At 47.0% G+C, this 12,500-nt stretch overlaps 1 protein-coding gene across 4 annotated transcripts in view; it reads right to left on the minus strand.

Annotated features, from left to right (window-relative positions):
• The window catches only part of ECHDC1 (ethylmalonyl-CoA decarboxylase 1), a 49,332-nt gene extending 42,464 nt beyond the window's left edge, over positions 1-6,868 (minus strand). Inside the window, exon 1 of one of the 4 annotated variants that reach the window (XM_076333556.1) lies at positions 6,846-6,868. The gene's annotated coding sequence lies outside the window, so the exon portion shown is untranslated. Of the gene's footprint in view, positions 1-220; positions 304-841; positions 855-6,845 lie in introns of those variants that run through there. The other 3 variants (XM_076333557.1, XM_076333554.1, XM_076333562.1) reach the window with 3 other exon arrangements.
• Positions 6,869-12,500: the final 5,632 nt, after the last annotated feature.

Consider the following 12,500-nt stretch of genomic DNA (forward strand, 5'->3'; position numbering starts at 1 on the left):
CCTCGGCCCGAAGCCCCGGCCAGACCCTGCGCCTCCCCTTCGCCACCGCAAGCCCCAGGGCGCCGCAGAGGCCCCGAGCCGCCTCAGCAGCCCCAGCCCCCCCCCCCCAGGCTCTCTTCGCCCCACCCCGCGGTCCCGGCGAGCCGCCAAGGGCAGCCCCCGAGCGCCGCAGGCCCCGGGCTGGCCGGGGGTAAGCGGAGGCCCGCGGCCGAACACTGACCTGGCGCCGCCGCTCCCCTTCCCGTCGCCGGTCGGGCAGCGGCGGGCGGGCGGTGCTGCGAGGAAAGCGGCCCCGCCGGGAACCGCCGCTGCGCCGGGCCGGGCCGGCGGGGCCCGGCTCCGCGCCGGGGGGAGGCCGGGCCGAGGCTTCGGGGCCGGGCCTGCAGCCGCCCTGCTGTGGGGAGCAGCGGGTGCTGGGGCGGCCCCCGGAGCGAGGCAAAGGTGATTAAAGAGAATATTGAGCTCCTGCGAGCTCGAGGCAGACTTAGGGCCAGCAGCCTGAGCCGCAGTGGGGAAGCGGTGTCCTTTGTGCCACATCCACTTATGGGTGACCCCAGGCACCAAAAACTCAGTCTAAATTTGAGCAGTTTTGCCACAGAAGGACACTTGTTAGCTCCAAGGTTGCTAAATACCACATGAGCAGGTCATTATTATTTTTGTTTCCTGCACCAATAGCCTGCATCACTAAAAAACAAGCCCGGTATTTCTATCCAGGCCAGTGTAATTAAAGATGCTAATTTCTCCGCCATCTCAGAACAACGTCTCGCCTCAGGTCGCTCGAGTTAGAATATGTGCCTCTGCCACAAGGATTCGGCCTGGAGCGAAGCGGCTGCTCACTGACCTTCCGCCCCGCTTGCTCTCCCCAGCGTTGCACTGTTGGGAGGAGAGACATTAATGCCTTATCCATGCCACAACAAGGAGAGATGCAGGCTCAGTTACATGTTCACATATATCTATTTTATCTGTCAGCACAAATGTGAGCCCTTTCCAGCAGGCGTGCTCCTCCCCAGCTTCAGGTGCTGCTCACCTGCACCCACGCTCCGGCAGCTGGGCCAAAGTGCCAAGCCAGCTGCAAACTACCCCGGCATCAAAAGGGAGTAATCCTTAAGCTGTAATTTTGTGTAAACTTGCAGCTGGCATAAAATGGCACCGTCACACACAGCCCTGCCCTCTCTGCCCTTCCCCTGGCTGTTGGTTTCTCCCCTTGGAAGAACATGTGCTGCCACGCCAGGAGCCAGATCAAGGGAAATAAATGCTTGTTTCAATGCAGATCACTTTGCGTATTCAAAGCAATATGCAAATACAAGCCAGTCCTTATTACTGTGTTCTTGTTAATACACATACATAAGATGACTCAGTTTTAAGTATTTGTAGCATCGCTGAAAGATATATCTGGAAATACATCTTCTCCACCTTTATCAAAGCTGTTTTTCAACCCAACTGTCAATACAAATGTCCTGAAGTTGGTCTGGTGGATTAAATATTATGATTAAACATGCAGAGGATTTCAATTAATCATACATTTGGAAAAACAAAATCTTTGCACTCTGAACAGATATTTTTAATTTTGTATTGTTAAGAGAATCCTGTGAGAATATGAAATAGTCTAGTCCCAGGTGGCAATATCTTTATACAACAGAAGGCTTCATTCCCGTATTACAATGCTCCCGGTATAAACAGAAATACTGCAACAGGCAGGCTTGCCTCTTATTTTTCGTCATGGGTTCACAGAGGAGAGATTTTTCCAGAAGGATTCAGTCCTGCATTTGTTTCTGGAAAACCTCAGTATGGACATTGAAATCTCTGTGAGTGAAGCAGCTCTCGCCAGGTCCTGCTCCAAGGCCTTGTCCCCTTTGGAGCAGAGCAATGCCCAGACATGTCCCAGCTACAGCCGAAGCAGAGGAGAGTGATGGTGGTTGGAAGCTTGTAGTTTTCTAGGTAACATATTGCCACCTAGCAGCACTTAGCGAAAGTAGCACAAACCTGACCTCCAGTTCTGTAAACAACAGCTTGCCTCACTTTTGTTTTTATTGCGTTGTATCGTATACGACATGATGATTAGAATAGGATATACTAAGAGTGCAGAATGAGGACTGTAGGAAAACCAACAGGCAAATGGGATCCTCTTTGAACACAGACACTGAAGACCCCTTACGGGTTGTAACTTCCAGCAGGGTGGTGATACTAGTTCCTGCATGTTTGACTGTACAATAAGAAGAAAAAATAAAAAGAAAAAAAATGCACAATCCTGCAAAGTTTCTCATTCTTATTCATGCAAATAATCCCACTGATTTCAAGAACATTTTCTCCTTGCATTGCTAAAGCAGTACTGCCCTAGGAGAGTCAGGTCACCACCTGAATTATTTAGTACGTTCCCGTTCCCCATCACTGACCCAGGAGCTGGCGACAGTGTACTGGCTAAAAGAGCAACACCTCACTCTCAGATCCAAGGCTGCCAGACTGAAATATTGAATTCCGATAGATACAGAGCTCCCTGGTGCTATTTTTACAAACTCCTTTCAGAGCCATGGAACAAACTGATGACAGATCCGGGCTTCGATCTCAGGAATTACTGGATACTAACCGACACATAACCCCACATTCAGTTCATAAAGGGTCCCTTGACTGTAATTTTTAGGAGGCAAGTATCATCAACTGTGTGGAAGTGTAACAGGCTAAAGGATGGCCTAATGCATACTCCAAAGACTAGATCCACAAAAATGACATGGATACAAATTTCTAAAACCTTTCTAAAATTTAGATTTCTGGATCCAAAATCCTGATATTCAGTTTCTCCTCATTGCCAAACCCTGGAGGCTCCCAAATCCTGTTGGTGCCTGGCAGCTGTGATTCACGGGAAGAGACAATTTATATCAGGCCAGCTAACAAGACTACCACCCCAGCTGTCTTTCCTGTCCCCACTGCAGCTATCTGGAATACCCCTGAGCTGCCGCAGCTTTCTAAATGCAGCCCCGCATGCCAAGTTAAATTTGGTTTGATTTTGTTAGGCAGGGGCTGGCTGGGGACAGGGCAGTCACCGTCCATACCTCAGGACTGCAACCTTATCAGGCACTCGTATGTCAGCCCGTCCGTCTCATGAATCAAAGCGGCCAGCACATAAGACCAGGGTTATTTCCCACACAAGATTCGGTCACTGGAGATGTCCGCAAAGGGCTCAGCTCTTCCCAGGTAGCTCCATACCCATCCTACCACGATGTGTTGATTTTATGTTCTCTGCCCATGTCATTTAAGGGTCTCCTCCGGCGGGCCCTGTGAGAACCAGGAGAGCTGACTCTGGGCTCCACCAAGACATGGCTGGAAGAAGAGGCAAAGAAACACCCGCCTCCTCTAGCACGGCATGGGAAGTGTCATCCAGCCAGGCTGAATGCCCTCTTCTGCCCAAGCAAACCAGCTCATTTCTCTGGGGAAGGTGCTCTCATCAGCAGGCTGGGGTGTGTCGTGGGGAAGCTGAGGGAAAGGCGCCCAGGCCTCCGTGCCGAAAGCTGTTTCACTTGGTGTAGTGTAATGAAATATTCATCAAGCTAGAGAGCAGGAGAGAGGTTCGGCATGGCTACAGCTTGGTGTTTGCTCACTCTCTCAGTGACCCAGCAAATACTGATGTATTTAAACATTAATAGCTACTTAAGTTATTGCATGCAATATAGAGCATTTGGAACAGGTAGGGTAAAGCATGTTCTTGCTCTGCAAAGTTCTCTGTCTGGTTATGGCTCACCACTGCAAGAGTGGGCTCAGTCCAGCCCAAAGGGGGTTGTGGTTTAACTCCAATCAGCAACCAAGCACCACACAGCCGTTCGCTCACTCTCCCCCCACCCCTGGTGGGATGGGGGAGAGAATCGGAAGAGCAAAAGTAAGAAAACTTGTGGGTTGAGATAAGAACAGTTTAATAATTGAAATAATAATAATAATAATAATAAATAAAATAAATTGTAATGAAAAGGAAAACAACAACAGAGAGAGAGAGGAACAAAACCCAGGAAAAACAAGTGATGCAACCGCTCACCACCCACCGACTGACGCCCAGCCAGTCCCCGAGCAGCGATCGCTGCCCCCCAGCCAACTCCCTCCAGTTTATATACTGAGCATGACGTCACACGGTATGCAATATCCCTTTGGCCAGTTTGGGTCAGCTGTCCTGGCTGTGCCCCCTCCCAGCTCTTGTGCACCTCTTTGCTGGCAGAGTATGGGAAGCTGAAAAGTCCCTGACTTAGTATAAACACTGCTTAGCAACAACTGAAACATCAGTGTGTTATCACATTAGTCTCATGCTAAATCCAAAACACAGCACTATACCAGCTACTAGGATGAAAATTAACTCTATCCTTGCCGAAACCAGGACAAGGGCCAGCAGGCCCCTGCCACGTGGTCCCACCTTTCACTTTACCAGCACTGTCATTTGATTAGACATTAATTTTCTGGCAGGAAATGTATACAGTACAAAAATATGCTTGTGTGTGGTTTACCTTCCTACACAAGATAAGGTCTGATTTCACAAGACTGCTCAATTTACAGTACAGCTTAAAATACAAGCTCATCTCCGCTGAGTGGTGGTGGTCCCACACCTCTTCCTCCTCCTTCCTGGGAGTGAGGACCGAGGGTGACTGCACAGCGAGCCGGATGAGCTCACTGAACCAGCAGAAAACTGCTTTAGCACAACAACTAGGTTTTGTTTTGATTCCAGGGCTAAGGAACAGAACCAGCCTGGCTTGCTACCAGGTGAGCCTCACGGACACAAAACAGGGGAAAGAAGATAGAGGAAATCGTAGGAGGAAGGCCATGCCGTTTTAGCAGCACTGAGCTATCAAATGGGCTTGGTTGTATTATTATTCCTGACTCCCAGGCTCAGGGCATTGCCAGTTTGAGCAGAGGGAGTGGGTTAGAAATATGTAACCCAGGGCAAAGCCGAGAGATGCATGAGTGGGTGCCCCTCTTTTGAGGGGGGCAGCCAGTCACTGGGTCAGGCTAATTGTACTGGAAAACTCTACCCTAAATCCCTTTGAAGATCCGGCTGTCTTTCCTCCCTCTTCCTCAGTTCTCTCTCACCGCTCTGTTTGGTAAAACTTTGCCGTGGTTTAACCCCAGCCAGCAACTAAGGACCACACAGCCGCTCGCTAACTCCTCCCCAGTGGGATGGGGGAGAGAATAGGAAGGGTAAAAGTGAGAAAACTCGTGGGTTGAGATAAAGACAGTTTAATAGATAAAGCAAAAGCTGCGCACGCAAGCAAAGCAAAACAAGGAATTCATTCACTGCTTCCCATCAGCAGGCAGGTGTTCAGCCATCTCCAGGGAAGCAGGGCTCCATCACACATAGCGGTTACTTGGGAAGACAAATGCCATCACTCCAAACATCCCCCCCCTTCCTTCTTCTTCCCCCAGCTTTATATGCTGAGCATGACATCATGTGGTGTGGAATATCCCTTTGGTCAGTTGGGGTCAGCTGTCCCAGCTGTGTCCCCTCCCAACTTCTTGTGCACCCCCAGCCTACTCGCTGGTGGGGTGGTGTGAGAAGCAGAAAAGGCCTTGACTCTGTGCAAGCACTGCTCAGCAGTAACGAAAACATCCCTGTGTTATCAACACCGTTTCCAGCATAAATGCAGAACACAGCCCCATACTAGCTACTATGGAGAAAATTAACTCTACCCCAGCCAAAACCAGCACAAACTTTCAGGAAAAAAAAGGCATTGTGCCTTTTTCTCCAAGAGCAATTGAATCACCAGAAGTAGGCCAGGTGATGATTGCACAGCCCATTGTAGTGCTGCTTAAATATCAGCTGTTAATTAAAGCCTCTCCTGAAAATGGGCCATTAATTAGGGCAAATGCAGCCATTCTGTATGGGTTCTGACTAGGCAGTGAGCAAAAGCATTATTTCAACAGTGGTATTGAAATTGTTCATTTTTATTTGTCTGAGGTGTGTTTACTATTTAAAGAAAAACAACTGAAAAAAATTGTAACTCCCTGAACTTACTGTTCTTTCTTTTAAAGAGAGTTTAAAATAAATATTCTGGCACAAGAATATTCACACACACACAGTTTGCAATAGGGAACATTTCAGTATTAGGTCCAGATGTCTCTAACAGTTGTATAACCTTGGCAGGAATGCTGAAATGCTGTAGATACTAAACTACAGCTCTGACCTGCGAAAACAGCCTGTTGTGGCATTTCACTCGTGTCTTTCTGTTCTTAAGAAAATGTCACTATCTGTATGAATAATGTTACACAGACACCAAAATGTTTGCTAAATCAGGGCCAGAAAGTAAGGCATGTGCTTCCTTTGAAACTTTTCTAAACCACCGTGAATTATTAGGGGGAATCATAATATTGATAAAGGATCTAGGTGTTGCAGGCTAAAGAGATATATATCCCAGCCTTGCACCTTAACCGTCTTGCTTTTTGTCTCTTTGGCCCCGACTCAGCAAAGCAATTAAGCCCCTAAATAGTCCCACTGATTTCAGCGACACATAAGCGCTTTGCTGACTCAGGTCCGCTCCGCCTGCCAAACCACGTTCCTTCTTGCCTCGCAGTGCGGTAAAGCTTTTGGATACGCACTGATAACGCTTCCAGTTGTTATCAGTAGCCGTAGCGTGAAATGGCGGTAGATGTTGGCACTTTTACGCCTCGCTACCTACGCAGGAGGCCCATCTACGAGGAACTACGCGGAGATCGGGCTGAAGATCTCAGCCTGCGACTGCTGCCGCCGCGTCCCCCCGCAGCGCGGTTAAGCACACCGCCGCGGACGCCCGCCATCGCAGCCGTGGCAAGGTCTTCATCTCCGGAGCGGCCAGATCTCCGCAGCTAAAGCGGAGACCGGCCCCCGATCGGGGACTGACCTCTTGAAATCCGGCCACCGAGGAGAACCCCCTCCGCCCGCCGTGCCGGAGGCACCCATCGCGCCTGGCTGGGCGCAGTGCCCGCGGGGGCCGGGAGGTGGCGGCGGAGCGAGTCCCGCGGCCGGGGCGGGCACGGAGGGTGCGGCGTACCGCCCGCCGGCTCCCCGGCCCCGGCCTCTGCGGTCGCTGGTCGCAGAAACGCTAAATCGACGTCGGTTTTGTGTCATACGTGGGTCTAGTTCCCCCTTTCACGTGAAGAGAGAGCACGCGGTTCCGGCCGAAATGGAAAAGGCTGTGATGCCATGGGAGGATTGTTGCAAATGAGAAGAACTGGAATATTTTTAGGTACCTTTTTTGTAAGGTAGCATCATTCCCTGCTTTCGTTTGCCTTTTTCATCGTTGCTCTTCCTGCTTTTCTGGTCATCGCTGGTTTTTGCTCGTAATATTTTTCTAGTTCACGCTTTACAGAGAAAGAGGAAATTGTGAGAATTGAGTGGCAGCAGGAGCTGCAGAGCATTTCTCTTTAAAAGCAAAAATGGTTTTATTTTTCTGAAGTACGTGTTATATCAGTGTATCGCTTCCACAGCTGAATTATTTCAAAAGATGGATAATGAGGTTCTCAGCTGGGTGGAGGCAGAGCAGCCTGCTGAATCCTATGACCCCACTTTACGGGAAAGCTGACCAGCTTAGAGCTTATCTTGTAATAAACCACATTAAATAGAAACACAAAGCATGTAAAATAATGGTAAAAGAGGTAATTAACAAAAAGAAACTTCTGACTATCACCAGAGATTTCGTGGTATTAAATCTAGATATTTTAATAGTATTGAAGAACTGTTAATGGCTGCGATCATGTCTCTGAAGTAGTTAATTTAGGAATAAATTCATTTATACCTATGTGTTAGTATTTTTTTAATACTGTAAAGTGCTGGGTTTGTATATATTTTTTTTTTGTTTTTCACAGAAAAAAGTCTTGAATATCTACTGTTCTTAAAGCCTTTAAAGATTAACCAGGCCCTGCACTTTTCCTCCATTGAAAGTGTAATCCTGTACAAGTCTAATGTTCTAACCCATCACTCTTTTTACAGTGTCAAAATTTACTGCTTTTGTGGTTTAATTTGAAGCTAAAACCAAATGCAGAGAGATTTGGAAGCAAAATAAACCTCTCGAGATTCCTGTTGTGTTACTGGTGCTTCCTGTGCTGACCCATTTCCCCCTGTCAACAGATCACAACTGGACAAACAACATACAAAATCTCAATTAACTGTTTGCTTCTTTCTAAATAAATAATTTCAGCCTAAAATAACACCTAACATGAATAACGCTGGAATATGAATATCTGTGAGTTAGTTTATCATTCTCGCTATGTTTTCACTAGCAGTGCAATCAAACCTTATTTTACTTAAGTTGATCTAGATAGGTGTATGTTGCCCGCTGACCTAAAGTAACAGGGGTGCAAAATCCCTGGACTATCAAAGGTAACCAGGGGACGGCAGGCTGGAGTCAGCCTGAGCGTAAATTTATATGATCTGTGTCCCTGAGGCAGGGCTGCTCCTGCTTGCGTTGGTTGTGCGTAATCTGGTTGTACGTTCAGACAGCTTTATTTCAGGATGCTGCTGAGGAGTGCATCTGAAAATATGACCAGCCTACCCTGACAACAAATGGCATAAAGAAATGAAAAGATCACTTCATCGATTTTATCGTCTCTCTACTGCCTTTTAGATACATGTGAATAAAATAGGATTTAAAATATTAACAAAAAGCCTGAATCTTCACAGAATGCCTTTCCGTCTTTCTGGTGCTTAAACTACACGTACTTCCCAGTAATATACCAAGAAAACAAATTTTACAAGCTTTTAACTGCTGAATCAAGTGAATAAATCACAAAAATTTATTTAATGCAGACAAATTTATTTTTCTATTCCTATAAAGCTGGTGATGAGGTACCATGTCATCATTTCCAAAGGTGTTTAGGATTTGCGTTGTTTTTCCCTCCGCACTTGTTAGCCAGGCGTTACTGGGAAGCTGGGTTGGTCAGCTCGGAGCGTAGCTGGTCAATGCGTGTGCGTGCGTGCATGCTGGCACAGTGCTGGAAGGCAGGGGAGCTATGGGAGCTGGCAGCGGGGGATGCTCTGCCCATGGGGTTGAGCTAACGTCTCTGCTGAGAGTGAGCAAACATTCCCCATCGATGAAGACAACAGGCACTGGCAGGGGGAGCCTCCTGCCTTTCCATTTACCTCCCCTTTCCCTTCTGCAGAATGATGGATGGCTAGACAGACATCCTTTATAGAGTCTTTTGTACACTAGGTATTGGTATTATTATTCATCAGATGTGATCAGACATCTGTGGCCATATATATTTTAGCAGCTTCTAATCTGGCATGCTGTGCAGTGTTCTGTCTGCTGTTTCCTCATCCAAGCAGGAAGAGATGGGTAGGGAGCATAATCACATCTTTAAAAAAAAAACCTGCAAAGGAAAATGACAGAAATCAATCTTTATACTGACTGTGCACAAAGGTGCTGTGTGGGGAATTAGCCTCATCTCAAGCCCTAGGTGGTTAAAAACCTGCCTAGGACCTGGCACCCAACCTGCCTGCCTGCAAGTTTGGGAACCTCAGAGTAGCTGCTGTGCTCTAAATGTCATTGAGGGAGGATGGGACACCCAGGAAAAAAGTGAACCAGGAAATTTGTCAGGATCCAGTGCATGAGACAGGCTCTGTCTGTCATGTCCTGGGTCACACAGCAAGGGCAGAGACCCCCATAAGTAGCACGAGCACTCACATGTATTTATGCTGCTCCCACAGCACTTCGGTCTCTTCCTCTATTGCACTATGGTGCACCACAGCCGTTTGTCAAACAGCTACAACGACACGCCCTTACAAAGTAGAAGAGAGGCCAAAGTGCTACCTTAAATGCATGTGATACAGGTCTTTGAGAGGAAGGTGGAAAAAGCGTTCCACCCAAAATGTGGTGGTAGCTGGCAGATCCCGTCTGCCAGTGGGCTCCCGTGCGGCTGACTGGTGGGTCCTCGCAGCGGTGCCTGCCTCCTGCTGCGGCCTGGACTCATTCAGAACCAGGAGCTGAGCCATCGCTTCTCACAAAGGTTTCGCAGAAGAGAGAAAGTTTTTTGTCCATGCTATTATTAAAAATCTGTCCTGCTATGACTTGTAAAGACTTTGTCAATACAAATTATTAATGCGAATAAGCTCTTCCATACTAGAAGATGGAAGGTGGGTTTATTGGCCTAGGAACAGAAGCCACCGTTTATTTTAAGAGACCTTTTTTTCAGGATTCTTTTTGTCAACCACCACAAATAAGTAGAAAACACTAGAAGTGATTCTTCAAAATTTTCTCTGCATTAGCTGCCATGTGAGCTCATTCCTACCGTGCCCTGCTACCGTGTAACAACCTGGGACTTGGCAGTCCTGTATGTACTACCCTGGCTCTACTCTGCCACACGGCTTTTGAAGTGGAACCAATACCGTTTCAAACAGCACTGAAACTCCATCTTAATTTGCTAAATTGTGATGTATATTTGAGGCTGTAAGGTGAGAGAAGATGACGGAGCACAGCAAGACCAGCATTCATTACCCCCTGCGCTCCAAGCGTAGGAGACTCAGTATTGGGACTGACTGGACAGTTTGTTCTGTGAACGGGAAAAACAAGGCGATGTGCTTTCCTATGGATTTGTGCCTGCCTGGTGGCTCATCGAGCTCCTTTGCAACAACCCAATGTTCCCCATAGGGCACCCCAAGGCAGAGGCAGCACACCCCAGCATGTGTGCTGTGTGGCTGCCAGCGCACTCGGTGACCACTGCCAGAACAAGGGAGTAATGGCTGTTTTGCTTAACTTTCTCTTGAAGGGGAATTCATTTGAGCTCACTAGGGTGATTTACATGAAACTTTCAGAAATCTGAATACCTTTGAGACCTGGAGACCTCTGTCAGACTTGGCTGACATAAAGCAAAGGATTCAGAAACTGTAAGGGGAGTGACTGATGTGCAGACAGCATAATTCCATAAAACTAATTTTCAGGCTAAAAATCGTAATAAATATGATGTTCATACATACATTGTGTTTCTTATCTGGATTCTTCAGAGTCATGTTAATTTGAATCACATTTTTGAGACTGCTAAAGAAGGACTAAAAATGAACTTTAAAAAAATTAAAAATGGATATTCTCACATAATTATTTGACTTATGTTTGGAAATTTAAACTGGGAAAATTCCTTGGAAATAAAATCATTGAGTAGGTAAGGGTAAGTGCACGTTGGAGTTTGCCTACTTCTAACACATGCTGTAGGTTCAGGGAAATCCTGGTGGCCAAGCACCTTCTTCCCCATTTTACAGGTAAGGATTTTCACTGGGAGAGGTTTCTTTTGTGCTGACATCCTTGCTGGCAGCCCCTGCGGCTGCTGTCTTGCAGCCTGGTAGAGGGACAAATGCTCACAGCCTCCAGGGCTTCCTGCTTGCAGTGTTTGGCGCTGTGAGAGTAGGTCAGCAGCAAGGATGGACCTGGCAGCCCCTAAAGAAGGGGAAGCCTTGCAGTGAGCCAGATCACCTGGAGTAGAAATTTATGTCGTTTTGCCCCACCTCTACCCCTTCTTTTCTTGATAACTATTTTGATTATGGCATTAGTTTTTCTCCTGGCTCCTGCAGAGGTTTGTCTATCTTTGCTTCCATTTTGAAGCATAAAGATGCTTTTGTAAGACCCCACCTGGCCAGATGGCTGCTGCTACTGTTAGTGGTTCAGCAAGTGAACACAAATTGTCAGATTACCTGATTACATCACCCTCTGAACATACATGCATTTGAATACATTACTTGTTTACAGCATAATAACTTCAGAGCTAATCGTGATGCAGCAAGAGAAGCAAGGCCAAGGACTGGGGCCCATTAACACCTCTCAGTACGTGTTGGATTGACTACAGACTTGTGTTTCATGATGTGCTGAGCTAAAGAGACCATGGCTATAGAGACTAAAGACATTGCATTAATAGAATTTCCCCCCATTTGGCAGCAGTGCTGCAGCAGTTTATATAGTACCCTCCCTTCCTCTAGGAGCTCACTCCTAACCCAATACCTCCTCCACCATGTTGGCACAGGGGTTTGTGTGTCCAGATCATGAACTGAATCGATGTTTTGGTTTGGCTGAAAAGTAGCACATCTGAGGAAATGAAAGTTGAATTTCAGACAGATAAGTTCTCTGATCTAGTTCATTGCGTGACTATACAAGCAGTTGTGCCAGGCACAACGAAGGAGGGAGGTGCGGTGTAAGAACAAGACAGCAAGGTGAGAAGGAAGAAAGGGCCACTTTAGCAAGCATTGCTGCAGAAATGAAGGTCCACAGAGCCATAACCCAGGCTGCTTTAGCAGAAACTAGGATTTCTGATCATTCCTGCACCAAGTATTATCTCCTGCTTCAATAAAGTATAGAGACACTAGCCCTTCTTGGCAGCTTTTCTATCTTTTTAAAAATAAAGTAAGTTTCAACAATAATGTAATATGTCTGTTACAATGACACAACATAGCCAAGGCATACATCTGAGCTATCATAACAGCTTTTTCCACAGAATAAATATAACGTTTCCTGCTTTCTCTGTTCCCGGGTATGTTAATGCCTTTTTGACATTTCATCCGCATTGCCCTGTGCTCT

This window comes from Aptenodytes patagonicus, chromosome 3 (assembly GCF_965638725.1).
Source record: "Aptenodytes patagonicus chromosome 3, bAptPat1.pri.cur, whole genome shotgun sequence".
Lineage (NCBI taxonomy): Eukaryota > Metazoa > Chordata > Aves > Sphenisciformes > Spheniscidae > Aptenodytes > Aptenodytes patagonicus.